At 38.2% G+C, this 17239-nt stretch overlaps 1 pseudogene; it reads right to left on the reverse strand.

The window, feature by feature from the left end:
* Positions 1-4024: 4024 nt before the first annotated feature.
* Positions 4025-5607, reverse strand: LOC148015460 (AUGMIN subunit 2 pseudogene; annotated as a pseudogene).
* Between the last annotated feature and the right edge of the window lie 11632 nt (positions 5608-17239).

Consider the following 17239-nt stretch of genomic DNA (forward strand, 5'->3'; position numbering starts at 1 on the left):
AGTAAGAAATTGGACTGCTTTTCTCCCATCCTTGCTTCTAACTCTTGCATAAGCAGAACAATCATCAAGCACACCTGTAATATAGGGCTGCCCCAAAATCACTACATATGAGGAATTATCTTGCACAAAGAATTATTGCTCTTCTTGTACATCACCAATCATCACTTTTACATTAGGACATGTAGCATAGAGCTCCCCTGAAGAATTATTAGCAGCCCTCATATGCCAACCATGATCAATGTCCACAGGCCATGCACCATTTTCATACAATCCCCGCTCAATGACATTTATCTCAAACCCATGGTCAAGTAAAGCAACACAAGGAGTTTCACATTTCCCTACTTTCACTACCATTTCAGTCGTAGCTCTAGCCCAATGATTTCTTGTGTAGTGAATTCGAGGAATAAATCCTAGAGTCTCTTCTTCATATTGTTGCATTTGCCTTACTTCACCATGCATATTGCTACAAGACAATGCATTTTTAGCCACTTTCTTTTCCTTTCCACATGTTGTCCATCGATTAGTGGCATCTTACATTAACAATATTGTACTTACTTCATGCTCATGTTCAGCCTGAATACCCAACAAACCAGTTTCCCCTTGACATTGCAGCAATGCACTAGTGGTATTACCAAGAAACTGACACTTCCTTTTAATTATGTCAATGATCTCATCATGAAATTCTCACTTGGCAATGCCAAGCACCTCTCCCAAGGAAAATTCTACCCAACTGTTTAAGATCTGTTCTTCAAGAACCTTCTTAAGATCTGTGGTTGTCCTAATGTCAGATTGCAACTTATATCCTGGCTACTTGCCCTTCTTTTTTCCCTCTTGTTTGTTATCCTGTTTTTGCTCCTGACTGACCTCTTCCATAACATGCTCGGGAGGTGGCTGATTTGCAGCTTTAGGCTGATCCATACTTCTTCTTGTCATTCTTTTAGATGTCCCTGCAATATCTTTATCTCTTTTTTGTTTTTCTTCCACAAAGTACATCCGTGTTTTGTACCTTTGCTAAATATGCATACACTAAATATGCATCTACCAGTGATTTCCAACCAGTTATGCCACGAATGTCTTACCCTGCATGAGACATTTCACTATCACTGACCTTTCTCTTTTCAGCTGCATGTAAAGCATGTGTCCATATTGTAGCCTCCTTTGGATAACCATCACTTGGCCATGCATTCTATCCAACTGTAGACCAAAAGTAGAAGCATGTACCGCTGCATAAGCATTTTGGATAGCCAAGTCTTCCAACAACTTCTGCATACCTCCCTTTCCAAAATTCAAAGCAAGAGGCAATCCCATTTCTTGTGCATGGATCTTGCCATCTTTCCAAAAGATAATCTATCGTGCCAAGGCCTCCTGATAGGCAGCACAATTCTTTCTCTTGTGATGCAAACTATCATACCACGTACATCTTTTTCCAAGTTTAGGGGATACTGCCCATCCCCTTTCCTCTTGTCCTTTTTCATCCAATTTTGCAACCTTCAATTGAAGATCCCGCATCCCTTTGACAAATTCATCCAAGACATCTTCCCTAACAGAGGAAACAATAGCAGGTACAGCCATAGGGTTAGCCATAGAAGTGGGTGGCTTACTGGATACTTCAACTTTTTTGCCCGTAATAGTGGGCAAGCTAGAGACATGCAATCTTTCTCTTCTTCTATGCTTCTTCACAAGCGCAGTGACAGCTTCCTTGACATGTCTCCACTCTGTTTTCAAACTTGTCTTTGTATAGTTAGATCCTCCAGCAAATCATCAAGCTTCTCTTAAAGCTCAGGATCAGCTGCCTATAGAAACAATTCAACTTTCTGACTCTGTGAGATCCAATTGCTCAAATCAATTTTCAAATTTCCTTAACAATTCTGTAGCCACAAGACCCTTATTAGGTTGTATAACCCACTCCCGAAAAGTCTTGCGTGTAATGATATCCTCAATATAAAATTATTCCCTAGGTGTCTTCTTGAAGGCTACCCAGTCAACATCCTGCAAGTATAATTCAGTAATTTGTGCTTTCAGTTCATGAATAGTAACACGTACAAAATACTGGCTCCATGCAAATTGAGCCACTCCAAAGAATTCCATCTTCTAAGCATAGGTATGTACATATGCAGATACATTCCTGCCATTGAATAACTTCACCTCACACTCAACTACTTACAAAAGCATTCATCACAACACTTTCTATTTGAGCTGAAGCTTGCATCACCTGTTGTTGTTGTACTTGCATAAGCATATTCATATTTTGCACCAACTGTTGCAAAACATCACTGGAGATTGTATTTGAAGATTCTCCCATCTTGTATTTCCTTCTTCTTCACCAATGTCGTAGGGGTTTTTGTCGAAAGATCGAATCCACTGGGAATCAAAAGTAGAAGGAAGTAGAGATAGGAGATGGAAGAGAAGATAGAGAATACCCAAGTGGTAAACACTACAAAGACAAATCACAATGAAATGAATTAATATGTATTGAAAGAATCTGGAATCTTCGCACTACTCAAAAGCAATCTCCAAGCATTACATCTCCTGGAGCTTCTTCATAGAACAATACGTGCATAAAAATTACAGCTCCTTCTTTGCTGCTCGGAACCCAAATCTAATGGCTCACTTGGCTCCGAAAGGGGGGTAAAAACCCCAGGACACTAGGACACCTGCTCACGTATCTCCCAAATCACTCCTTCTTCTTCTTTCAATTCAATCTGCAGTTTTCAGCCTATTTACAGTGATCGCGACACGCGCGATTTTATCCATCTGCCCTCCATGTGAAAATCCCCTAATTGGTTGAAGAAGCAACTAGCTTTTTGCATGCCATCCTAATCTAGAAGCTTTTTCTAACTTTTTCAGATTTTTACAATCAATAATATCAAATATAGACTAAAATTATCCAAAAATCTAATATTTTTGGATAATCCATGCAACTCACACTAACACTAATGACTCATACCACATTGACTCTCTTGATTAATAAAGAAGTTGGATGATGATGCATTCCATACTTTTTCACAATGTGTCCTCATAATATGACGACAGCGCTGTCACACGGAATACGTGCGGGGGTTTGTGAAAGTCGCTCATCTCGCGAGGATGCTCTGAGATGGGAGAATACAATGAAATAAACTTATCCAAAAGAATTTTGAATGAGGAAAACAAATTCTTGATTTAAAAAAATAGGCAATATACAGGTTCAAAAGACTTTTGGATTTGATCTCAAGAGTTTTGGGAAAGACAAGGATGAATTCTCAATCTGAGAGATAAGAGAAAAAGGTGGATTATTAGATTTTGAGAAAAAATTTTCAATGAACCGAGGAGCACCTAGCTCAAACTCAAGCAACTCTTCATAAATGACTCGCGATGGAAACTTTGATGTAGGTGAGGGGCTTAAAGCTCGTCCTCAAGCCTTCTCTCCTGAATTCAATGGTAAACTTTGAAGAAGGCAAGGGATGCAAGCTCCACCTCAAGCCTACACTCCTGAATTCGAAGCAAGATCTTCAAGGAGACGAGGGATTCAAGCTCAACCTCTAGTCTCTCTCCCTTGGTTTGATGGCCCTCAGGCTCTCATAGTGTCCCCATTATATAGTTTTTCTTCTTCCATCTTCACACGTCATGCTTTTATCTTTTTTGTAAAATCCTAAGGCTTTTAAAGCCCTAGCTTTTTCCTAAGGCTAAAACTTAAATGTTTAAATCTATAATCAAATAGCTTTTTCCATCCCGCTCATTAATTCGGTCATCACAATGTTGTAAATGCCATCATAGCTATGCCAAAATTCGAATCTCTAAATAGACATATCACCATCCTCTATTTCAAGAAGTCATTGTCTCGTCCTCATCACTAATGCATGCATCAGATTGGCTAATGCAATTAGAGATGACCAAGTATATGGCTTGGCATTCTTGGAAGCCACCATGACGAGCACAGAAAGAAGATTGATGAGAACACACGCAGTGCAGCTTGAAGAAGAGAAGCTTGCATTTCAATATCAACCAATTGAATCACTACAATAAACATAATCAGTCCATATGTCTATCCAGGCCATAACAATCGCCTCTGCCTAAGCTGATCTTCAAAAAATTCTGACTGGCAGAGATCAGATATGGAACTGCCCCATTCAGAATTCTCAGTAGCAGCAAGCTTTGCTTTATCAGACTACAAATGATAACATCATTAGAATTTGGCTCTTCAAGTGCATAGCTTCCTTGATTCCAAGATGTTGGTGTGGCACACTTGAAATCTCCATGATTTGAAGCCCAAGATGCTACAGAGTCTCTCATTGCCATAAGCCCCTCAAAGTAGTGGGTACATGATGTGATTGCCACTCGAATAGGTTACAAAAGCTTTCCCTAGACTACAGGTGGGTGTTTGAAACCCTATGTCCACTAAAAATCAGATATTGCTAAGGTCAAAACCCCATAGTCACTAGCTACTTTAAGTAAAACCACTGAAAATTTATTTTTGATTTTGCATCTCCACAGGAATGCAATCTAGAGAGTATGGTTGTTGTAAGTGAACTATAATTTGATCGATGAATAATGTCAAGTACATCTTCCCCTACAAAAAGTATGGCATTGAGAAAGAGCTTCACCATAGAATTAGTCCACTTTATTTGCTGCCATGGTGCACTAGTACTCTTGTCTACAGGATCATCTCGTGCTTCCATAAGGCTCAGTTCCTCCTCATCCACTAGTAATATCAATCTTATTCTTGCCATGAACTTATGATGCTTATGAAGTACCTCTGACTTCTGGAAGTATAGCTTGGTTGCTATCTGGAATAGTATGCATTGTTTGAGTGCTGGAAAAGGGAGCCATGCCTTGTAAATGTGCAACACTTTGCTGATTATGTTGAAAATCTAGCACTCTAGATGTTGATGATCCAAGGACTTGCATCCCCATAACATTTCCTTCCATGTTTGTTGAAAATGCCTTCTAACTCATGCAAAATATCTTTTCTTTGTCAGTTGAAGCCGACAAAATATAACCACCTTTTGCTCAATATGACTTTTAAGCTTTTGTAGGTTGCTAAATATTAAATCAACTTTGCACATGAAGAGACATATCATATGCACTGGCAACATTCCAATTAAGTCACATGGAGAAAGTCCAAAGTGAAGGATCAACATTATGAACTTTTCCTTTAATCTTTGAGTCTTCAAAACGTTTTCCTTTATATAAACGTGTTTTTCCATGCATTGTGCCCTAACAAAACATATGCTTTGGAAGAGCCATGCCTTATAAATGTGCAACACTTTGCTGATTATGTTGAAAATCTAGCACTCTAGATGCTGATGATCCAAGGACTTGCATCCCCATAACATTTCCTTCCATGTTTGCTGAAAATGCATTCTCACTCATGCAAAATATCTTTTTTTTGTCAGTTGAAGCCAACAAAATATAATCACCTTTTTCTCAATATGTCTTTTAAGCTTTTGTAGGCTGCTAAATGTTAAATCAATTTTGCATATGAAGAGACATATCATATGCACTGGCAACATTCCAATTAAGTCACATGGGGAAAGTCCAAAGTGAAGGATCAACATTATGACATTTTCCTTTAATCCTTGAGTCTTAAAAATGGTTTCCTTCATATGAACTTGTTTTTCCATGCATTGTTCGCTAACACAAAATATGCTTTGGAAGAAAATTTTGTGCCCAATTATTCATGCAATTTGCAAATTAAAACCATGTAATGCAATCATTCAAATGATACACCCACAAGAAAAATTATGAATGCATTGAAGAAATTGTGCCTATCCTAACTACTTATGCTCGTGCCTCATGCAAAAAAAAAGACACACATGATGAAAAATAAATTCCCAATGACACTAACTAATGTGTTCAAATTCTTGGCAAAAAACTCCGCCCTCAAGTTTGCAGTGGTGGACGTGCAATGTCAAGACATCGCATCAACAAAATACCTCCAGAAGGGATTGTGGTGTCACGGCAAAGTTTGAGCAAGATAGCCAATGGCGAGCCACACATACAAACACCGTTATAGATGAGATGGAGTATTTTGGAAACTTGGAAAGTGTTATCACAGTGGATTATTGTAGCTTCTCCATGATCATATTCGATGTGGAGTGGTTCAAAGTGGTGGAAGGAGCCAGGGCAACCGTTCAGCAAGGTCCATCTGGATTTCTCAAAATAGATTTCGAGAAAATATTTATGGATCTGCGTGACACATTTGTCTTGTTGGCCCATTGTTTGTGAACAAGTGCATGAACTATTTTTAAAAAAAATTTCACAACATAGATATGTCACAAATGTTGAATCTCTCTTATATATGATTTTGAAAATGTAATTTTCTATCCAAACCCCTAACAACCTTGATTGTGGTATGTTGTGCCTTCAGCTCCTCAGAGTGTGAGAGTGTTTGATAAAAGCAATGTTCCCATTGTAGATAAGGAGAGTATACAGGTGGAGGGGTCAACATTGTAAGGGGTGGAGGTGGAAGATGGCTCGTAGCGTATAGAGGAGGCAGATTCGAGTAATGATGACAGAAAGACAGGAGGCCAAGATTTCTTTGAGAATGAGGTGGACTCATCCTTTTGTGATGACCTATCTATCGACCTTCCCATGTATATGAAGTTGTGCTAGGAGATTGACATGGGACCATAGCCTACATCATACTTGCCGCATCGGCCTAGTCAATTTGTTGATGAATCACTTACAAGGGTACTCTAGAATATGCATTTTAAGTAACATTATTTTTTTCAAAGTTATATTACTGTACTTTGATTTAATCTTTATATTGATTATGCTAATTTTATTTTTTTCTCTATAAGTGACCTCTGATGATATTTGAAGAGCAAGATGAGTCAAGGGATGAGCGACGAGAAGTTGTAGGAGATATTCACAAGTATGTCTCCAGATCAGATGGCCTGATTCAAAGATATGGCAGACCAGGAGCTATCTCGAACACCATCAGAACATTCTGTTAGATCTACTTTGGCACACTCTGATGCTTCAATTTCTAGTATATGAGATCGACTCCAGAGATTGGGCCAAGATGGAGGGAGTGGTTTCGGGGGATGTTGCAGAGATATTGATGCTATGGGTCCATCGTCAGCTTGAGATACACGTGCTACTCCTCACTCTCCTACAAGTTCGAGAGAGGATGGCTCAAGTGGATATCATGGAGGCACTGATGTAGTGTCTCCATCTCATTGTTCTGGTGGAGACGTATCACCTGTATGATTTGTTACACCTGTGGAGACATCTACTCCACTGACTCTAGATTTTGCTTAGCCGTCCACAGGTGACACCCCTGTGGGTGCTACTTTGAGAGATACCACCCTCATGGGTACACCAGATGTAGATGGGTCTCTTGGTTATGCCTAAGAGCCCAGTCGTAGGTGGGTGAGGACACACCTTAGACATACCCTATAGGGGTATGGATACCTCATAGATGATAAGATAGGAGCCATACCTCAATACTTACCCACACATTGATGATAACAAAATTCTCTTTGCTTCTAAAGGAAATGAGAGAGGGAGAGGAGAGAGAAAAACAAATGAGAGAGAGAGAGAGGAGAGAGAAAAATAGAGAAAAATCATTAAACCTAATAGGAAAAAAGAGAAAGAGAGGGTAAGGGTGAGGGAGGGAGAGGAAATGAGAGAGGGACAGAAAGAGAGAAAAGGAAATAAGACCTTACAATAAGCTCATCCTAGGCTCATAGGGGTTAGGCGATCCTCAATAAACCTAAGGGATATATCGCCAAAGAACCCTAGCACACTTATGCCTCCTAGCATAATGTTCTTCCTACAAAGAGACCTCTCATACATGGGGCTTGTCCTAGCCTCCACCATGTAAGTATACAACGAAGGCAATCAGCCTATTAGTTAGAAAAACATTCATTTTTCATCATGTAAATCCAAAAATAACTTTGGATATTCCATAAAAATCAATCTCTTCTTAAAAAGACAAATACAAAAAACTAAAATAGTATCATTCATATGCTTCGCAAAACTAAAACAACATCACCACAAGATCTCTTAGGAAACTCATCTTCAACTATCAATTTTAATTTAAAAATATATTATAAAATCACTTGCAAGGAAGGATACTCTTTTATCATTAACTCTCTTTCTTCCTTAGAATAGTCTTAGGAACAAATTTCTATGCTAACAAGCATATATTTGAGCATAATAACTATTTTAAGGTTTATTCCATGAGTAATAGTAGTATATATGCAACCATCAAGCTAGAGATCATGCTTTGGTATCTGTAGAGATCCCAATCTCATGCCCTCATAGAGATTGTAGTGTACAATAGTGTGGAGAGAAGGTGGGTGAGTTATAAATGGTAAACAAGAATTCTATTGATGATGGAGAGAAGATGAGGTGAATCGCCAATTCTATTCTTAATGAGTGCAACCTACCCATAGTATGGCATCCATGACTGATTGAAATCAGTAAGACTTTGAAATCCTACCTCAAGTATTATAACTATTGTTTTGTGGGGTGGATTTTCTTGCCATAATTCAATGTTAATTTTTGCTTGTGTTTTCCACAGTGTGTTGACTATGGGTGTCAAATGCTCTAGTCGGATCTCTCTCTCTTTCTCCTCTCTCTTCTCTCAATCCTTCTCTCTCTCTCAATCTTCCCTCTTTCTCTCTTCCTATACTCTCCCTAAATCCTTCTCTCTCCCCCTATCTCTTTTCTCTCTCTATCTCTCTTTCTATTTCTACCTCTCTCACTTCTCTCCTCTTCTTCTCTAACTTTACTCTCTCCCTAACTCTTGTCTCTTTCTTCATCTCTATATAAGTAGTTGTAGTCATAATCGTAGTCGTGGTCGTGGTCATGGTCGTAGTCGTGGTCGTGGTCATGGTCGTAGTCGTAGTCGTGGTCGTAATGGTCGTAGTGGTTATGGTCATGGTCGTGGTTGTGGTCATCGTCATCATCGTCATAGTCGTAGTTGTAGTCGTAGTCGTAGTTGTGGTCGTGGTCATGGTTGTGGTCGTAGTCATAGTCGTAGTTGTGGTCATAGTCGTAGTCATGGTCATGGTCGTGCTTGTCGTAATCGTAGTCGTAGTCATAGTCGTGGTTGTGGTCATGGTCACGGTTATGGTCATGGTTGTGGTCATGGTCGTAGTCGTAATCGTGGTTGTGGTCATGGTCGTGGTCTTCATCGTAGTCGTAGCCGTGATCGTTAAAGAAAATGAGAGGGGGAGGAAGAGAAAAAATAAGAAGGAATGAAAGAGAGGGAGAGAAAATACATACAGCATAATAAAAAAAGAGAAAAAGAGAGAGAGATGGAAGGAGAGGAGAACAATTTAAGAAAGAAAAAAAGAATGATAACAAAAACAAATTGTTTGTCGTAACGTAGACAAAATGGAAAACGATGAAGATCTTGTTGTTTAAGATCACCAGGCGTATCTTAATCAACGTATCCGATGTCCTTGCTCTCAATTCAAGCTGGCAATTAGACGAAAACGTCAATTGTCTATAGAACACGTATGATGATTTGGCGATGATTTATCAGGGGCATGCCACATTCTTGCCAAAGTGCCATGATTTGAGAGTGGGATTCCTTAGACAATGACCTTTCACACAAATGAATGTCCAAAGCTTATATGAGTGGAAGACGGTCCACCAAGAGTCACTTCCAAGTGAAATGCAATAGTTTTCAATTTTCTATGAGTTTTCATATTGGATCCATTTATAGATCAACAATTTGTTGGATTCTATGCACATTTTTAAGAATATTGGCAGCTTATTATGGGACCATATCACAAGAAAGAGAGACACTATAGGGGCACGAATGGATTTGAAGGAGGTAGAAAAGATGGAGGCACTTTGGCCACAAATGAGCTCTGATGATTGTATGCAGCTACCTTGTTTTCCTTCAGTCCTAACCAAGCGTATGGTGTGGAAAATTAGCAAATCTATCCACACACTGACGGGTATGATGCATCTCTTATGTTTGTATTTTCTAAAGTGAACTAACTAATCAGACTAAAATGCCATTACTGGCATAAGATATACCAGGTTTTTACCAACCTTCGTAGTAAGACCATCTAGTATTTCATTACCTTGTGTCAATCTATAGTTTTTAATGCATTGAATTTTCTACCAGTTCATACTGTTAGGGGTAAAGGCACCTTTGCCTAGCTGCATGTATATTACTACACTAATAGTATCAACGCCTACACACTGCAAGCACTGGGCACCCATCACCGTCAATTTATTCTTTATTCTTTTAGTCACAGATGAATAAAGGGAAGGCCGGTCATACATAGTGACTGTTGGAGTTCCCACATTGTGAGCCTCTCTCTCTTGCTCTTGCTCTCCTGTCATAGCTCTCCCATGCAAGCTTTGATCCTTATCACCTTTCAAGTGGTATTAGAGCATGGTTTCTTGAGCATTTGAGCATTCAAATGACTGCTTCAACATTCATTCGAATCCCTACACCATTGGTTCTCACTCTTGGCAGCCATATTCGACTCCTTCGAGCTCCGATCACTCCCTTGCTTCCCGAGCACCTACCCGGCCCATTTGGGTACCCTCATGGCATTCCTTTAGAGTTATTGAAGCATTCTTTTGAGTGTTTATTTTAGTTTGCAAGGTACAACAGGAAGGGGTAGCCATAGCTCAATCCATTGGAGCACCCCCATTTCATATCTTAGCTCCTGCCTAATTAGGCTTGATAAGGCTTTGTGTAGGTCCTCTTTAGGCCCTACTTGAGTCCCCCCACCCCATTAATGCCAGGTGGACCAGCAACATACCCAATGTCTGGGGGCATTGAAGGATCCTATTCTAGATATTGGATGGAAATTATGGTGCCATGTGATTTGGACCGAGTACTTTTGTTGGACATAAGGGATACATAATTCTCCTATATGGGTAGGAGACAAAGATTAACTTGAGATAACTTAAGGAACTTGTTTGTCAAAGGACTGATTTTTCTGAATTCTCATGTGTGACGTAACTTATGCGAACGAACCTTATTCCAAAAGGGTTTAATTAAGGAAGCTGATTTTGAATGTCACACATAAATGTGATAGGACCTAATTAGAAAACTAAAGCTATCAAGAGAAGCAAGTGGGTGAAACCCATGACAGGTCCATCCTATGGCACGGTAGTCCCAGAGAACTAGGGGGCTTCTCACAAGGTTTTTTTTCCATCGTTTGACCCTTAGGTAAGGTTAGGTTAGAACCTCCTACATCGGGACATATGGAATCACTTGTGATATTGATCATGATGGCCACATCATGCCACTTGGATGAGGATTGATATGTTATCAATGAATCTATAATGTTATTGATCTAAACATGCCATAAGTTCATTTAATGTGTGTATAATTATAAATCCAATATCATTTATATAACATTAATCTAATGAATATGCTAAATCTATTTATCTCATTGCAACAATGAGATATAGATATAAGGATTTAATGTGAAAGAAGTTTGTCCCTGCCTAATTGGAGCAAGAGTTTGGGACACAAGCTAGAGCCATGAGTGAGTCTTGAATGATAGAACTCTTGTACTATGACACAAATGGAAGAATGCATGGTATGTTCACATTCATTAATTTTTAATTTCAGGAGAGACGGAGCTTGAGTTAAAATATAAAACACATGAACATGATGAGAATATAATAACTCAAAAGAGAACACAATAGATGCAAAAACATGCACCAAAACTAGAGAAGAAAGAGAACTCTAAAACGAATGAATATTATTAATGAATGAAAGTGAGTATAACGTCCTCAAAGACAAAGTAATGGAAGTAGTTGGAGTGTGATAATGACTGGAGATGGATCCTAAAACCAATCTATCAATGTAATTTATAGGGAAGTAATATGTAACTATTCAATTCAATAAAGAAAATAAATGACACAAAGAGCCCTAAGATCTAGAGCACTATTGTATATAGAAGACACTAGATTATTCGTCAAGGTCCACCCCTTATGTTGTTTCTTTAATATTAGTGATCCATAGAGCAACTCTCTTTACTAATAATTTCTCATATGCCTCTCTCTTCAATGGATCAAATTCACTTCAATTATTATATGTCCTCAATTGCTCTCATCAACCTTGACTAATAAGCTTTGAATCCATCTTAATTACACACTCAGATCAATGTGTCATCAAGAATTTAGAGCTACAATCACTTCAATATTAATCAATATTGAGGTCCAAAGGATAAAAATTTCAAAAAATGGGTTTCCGCCCAACCCCCCCGGGTTCATTAATAACTGTATACAAAAAAGTATGTATCAAAATTGATTTAACTATATTACTTACCTCTTTGAAGCCACATGAACCTACATACATCTCTCAATGTGCACTATTTTTGGAATGATCATTGCTCAATTTAATGTCTCTATTATAACTAATCACTTGTTCAAGCTTGTATGCTAAAATCCCCTTATCTTTTGCTTCTATCATTTGGAGAAGAATTTCTAACTCCAACTCTAGGAGGTTGTTTTCTTCTTGAGTATCCTTTACATCACTCTTATTGTCATCTATTGATGATAAGATTGACACTTGCAGCTTCAATCTTACTTTTTCTTTGACCTCTAACATTGTGTTGTCTTCTATCTTGCTCTCACTAATATCAAGTTTTGTGTTATCAAAAGCCGATCATTCTTTAGTATTCATCAGTTTGGTTTGTAACCATAACATACTAGGAGACTTTGGATCTCAAGAAATATTACTTGTAGTGGATAGAAAAGATAAGGAATTCCTTTGTGGTCATTAATAGAGTGAAGTTGATGGACTAAAAACTTGTGAGCTTAAGTCCCAATTCCACATTTGTGCATTTTTTAAAGGCAGAAAACCAATCTACCTTAGAGACAACTTGTCATAAAACCAATCTACCTTCAAGAAAACTTATCATAAAACACGACCTCTCAGAAAGTAGAAAATTCTATAATGAATATAGAAAAGACATTCAATATGGTACCATTTCTTGTACCTATTTTATGACTTGATTTTTGAGCTTATAAATTGCAACCAAATAACCAAGATAGCCAAACTTGGAATCAATTAGATTTTGATTTTATGTGCTTGTATGTGAAATTTTTGTGAAATGATACAACAATGGAGTAATCTTGTGTATCTAAAAACATGGTAGGTATACCCACATACTATCAAGAGTAAAGATTCATGTGCATACTAGATACACATATAAAGATGCAATAGAATATGTTGAACGTTTAAATTTTAACACAATTTTAAAAATGTCATAGACTCCCAATCACACACAAAACTCAAGGTTCTCTCTGCTAACACCAATATATTATTTGCGTGCTATTGTAATTTGCATATTCATCTAAGAAAGGATGGATGGAGAAGGTTTATTCTTGTACTTCTTCTTATTTACTCACATTTCTCATTGTACTATTTCATGAAGCTTCCCATAAAAATAAGTTTTATAAACCATGAAGGTCTTTCTCATCTTACTTTTGAAATCGAGCATTGGACCTTGCTAAAAATGTGCTTACTTTGCCTTTCATAACATAGTACTTCATGTCTTTATTATTTTGTACTATTGAATAGGCAATCTTTTTACTAAATAATAGGTTTTAAAGGATCTAAACCCCTAAAAATGAGGTAAAAAAGATAAGAAAATGTATAAAGTATACTTTATAAGTTTAGCCATACAATGATGTATATATTTTACATAATGAAGGGAGAGAGCTTTGAAGTGGGAGCATAGAGCGGAAGCAAGAGTATGGTGGAAGAAGCAACATATATATATATATATATATATATATATATATATAGAGAGAGAGAGAGAGAGAGAGAGAGAGAGAGAGAGAACATGTGGAAACTCCAACAATCACAGTGTGTGACTAGTCTTCTCTTCATTCAAGTGTCACTAAAAGAATAAACAATGAATTGATAGGATGGGTGCGTGCCACTTGCAATGTACAAGTGTGCGGGTATGCACGTATAGTCAGTTCAACTAATACACCGGTGGTTAGGCATAGGCACCCTTATCCCCAATAACCTCCTAGTTAAAGATGAATGTGCCTCTAGTGAGGAGAGAACAAGAAGTGAGCCGATCTACAGGATTTTGGTCAATTGATATTTTCATAAGCTCAATGGACTTGTCCTTAACAAACGCTCGAATAAAGTGGTAATGTATCTCAATGTGCTTCGTTTTTGCATGGAAGACCAAATTCTTGGCCAACTGAATAGCACTCATGGAATCTGAATGCAGTGTAGGGACCACATCAGGAATGCCAAGGTCTAGTATCACATGGCCTAGTTAGAGAGCATCCTTGCAAGCCTTAGTGGGGTTGCAATATACTATGCCTCTGTGTAGTAGATAGAGACATGCATTTCTACACCTTATACATCTAGGAAACAACACCTCTAGCAAAAGTGAAGACATGGCTAGAGATGATTTTTCTACTATTTTCATGTGTTGCATAATCAGAGTTACTATATCCCATGACTTTTGTACCCTATCCACCATAATAGATGCACATAGCTGCTATGCCCTTCAAGTATCTCATGATACCCTTGATGGGATTCTAATGTTGTATGTTAGGTCTAGTCATATAGCATGCCACAACTCCCACTGCAAATGCTATTTTATATGGAGTGGCTAGGATGGCATACATTAAATTGCTCACTACATATGCATAAGGGATCTTGGCTATCTCAGCCTTCTACTCATCAGACTGTGGACAATTGTCCTGACTAACCTTCACATGAGAAGGTAAAGGAAAGTCAATAGGCTTAACATCCTGCATATGAAACCTCTCAAGGACCTTCTAGATGTACTCTTGTAATAAGTGGAGGAGCCCCTTACAGCAATCCTTCGTAGTAATGCACATCCCAAGAATGTGTGAGGCCCATCCCATGTTCTTCATCTCAAAGCTCTTCTTAATCTGACCTTTCAAGGTATCCAGCTCATCATGAGCACTCCTAAGAATCAATCAATCATCCACATAGAGGACCAAAATCATAAGGATACCATCACGAGCCTTTTTCATGTGTAGGCATGGATCCATATCACTAGAGAATATCCCTGTGAATGCATAAAGGCATCAAACTTGTGGTGCCATTCCCTAGGTGCCTGCTTAAGGCCATAAAGGCTCTTCCTCAATTTGCACACTAGATGGTCCTTGCCAGGTTCTACAAATCCCTTAGGTAGCTCCATGTAGACCTTATCATGCAAGTCCCCATGAAGAAAAACCATCTTGATATCCATCTAAGAAATATCTAAGTCAAGTTGAGCAACCAAAGTGCATACCAAGCATAGGGTAGCTATCTTTACAATAGGAGAAAAGACTTCATCAAAGTCCACATCATCTTCTTTCTTCTTAAAGTCCTTAGCAAACCAATCTGACCTTGTATGATGGCTTGGGACATCTAGGGATACTTTTCAACTTATATACCCACTTGCATGGCAAATCATACTTTCCACTAGGCAAAGGAACCAAATCCCATGTATGATTTTCATATAGTGGATCATACTCTGACTATATGGCCCTCTCCCAAGAGTGACTATCACCTTTGTGCATGGCCTCATCATACATAAGCGGTATCATAGCGCGTAGGGTTAAAGGTCACCACAGGGATTTGGCAAGAGAACTGGACAAGATAGATGGAGATGTGTCTTCAAGAGATCGACGGCTATAAGTAATTGTTTGTAGGTTGGAGAGGAGCTTCACAACCTTCAACTCACCATTTACTTTGACTTAACTTGGAAAAGAAAGATTGATACATAAGATGGTCAAATAATGGGTTAAGAACTTGAAACTTTTGATCACAGAAGATTGAATTATAAGCAAAAGTACAACTCAATTAATACAAGCTGGGTCTTGTCCTTCCTTGCCAATGAGTATAGTTTCATATGTCAACCTAGGCAAGAAGAAGATCTTTAAGTCACTTTCTCTTTTCAACTGATAAAAAAGATAGAGGATCAAGAAGAAGAAGACTGCCTATTTCAGCTTATGAAAAAATTACTGTAGTCAGGTTTACATGAAAAACTCATGAGTTTCATGCCTTAGGTCAATGTAACTTGAATTAAGTAGTTGCATAAATGCTTCAGCTGATTAATTCCAAAGTATGGCAAGAAATCTCTGAAATATTACTTTAAACCCTCTCTTGAATGATAAAGAAGCAAGATATTATTGCACTTGTAATGTTTGGAGTTGAGGTAAACTTTGTGTTTACAGATTTCAGTCCATGAGTATCCTGGATTAGATTGAACCAAGGAACAATCCATGTTCTACCAAGTTTAAGGAAGTGATTCATAAGTAAAGCTTTAGCCCATTAATTTCCTATTTTGGGTAGCCAAGAATAAACCAAGATGATACACATAATCTACCAAAGAGTGTCTTCAATGCCCTTTCAAGGCAAGAGTGTTTAGATGCAGCATTTACAAGAGTAGTAGAGCGTAATCTCATCATAAAGCATAATAGTAAAACTTGGAATATTGATGAGACAAGAATCAGCCCAAAGATTGTAGTGGGCTGAATATGACAATTTAAAATCAGATTTTTATTATCTACCAAGCTCTCTTCTTGGTAGGGAGGAGAGATTTCATCAAGCAGTAGATACATAAGAATTTTCCCTTCTTTTCATCCACACAAATATATGTACCTCTTGAGCCGTACAAGAGGTGCCTTACAGAACAGAGATTCAGCCCACAAAAGAAAGTAATGGGCTACATATAACAGTCCAAATTAGAGCCTTTATGCTTTCCAAGACCTCCTCTTGGTAGAGAGGAGAGAACACGTTAAGGGATAAGTGCATAGGACGGTGTCCTTCTCATTTACTTCATAAATACAAGTACCTCTTGAACCATGCAAGAGATGCTTTGTTTAACAAAAATTCAGCCCATTAAAGAACATTTTTGGGCCTTTCAGTTCAGCCCACATGGCTTGATAAGACAAATCAAGATGCCTTCTTGACAGACCCTTCATCAAGCTACCACATTAGGAGGTTGCATTAAGCTTACCAAAAGCAAGGGTGAGCCCTTTGGGTCATGATAATCAATAGAGCAAGTAGAAGAATTTCAGCCCTACAATTTTTAGGATTGGAAGACCAATAACAGTTCCTATTCAACTCTTAAAAGACTCAAGAGAATGGATTTAATGTATCTCTTGACATGCGAGATCTAATTCAGCATACACAAGTCAAGCCTAGACCTTCCTCAAGACTCATAATCAAGCTCCCCTTTGTATGGACTGCTGCCCTTTAAATACATGGTTTGGATAGCCACAAAACTATTTGTTCTCTGCTAAAGGTACTACTTGCCTATCAAGAGATGAA

The sequence above is a fragment of the Lygodium microphyllum genome, chromosome 24 (genome assembly GCF_053477565.2).
Source record: "Lygodium microphyllum isolate KBCC chromosome 24, Lygodium_microphyllum_v1.1.10, whole genome shotgun sequence".
Taxonomy (NCBI): domain Eukaryota; kingdom Viridiplantae; phylum Streptophyta; class Polypodiopsida; order Schizaeales; family Lygodiaceae; genus Lygodium; species Lygodium microphyllum.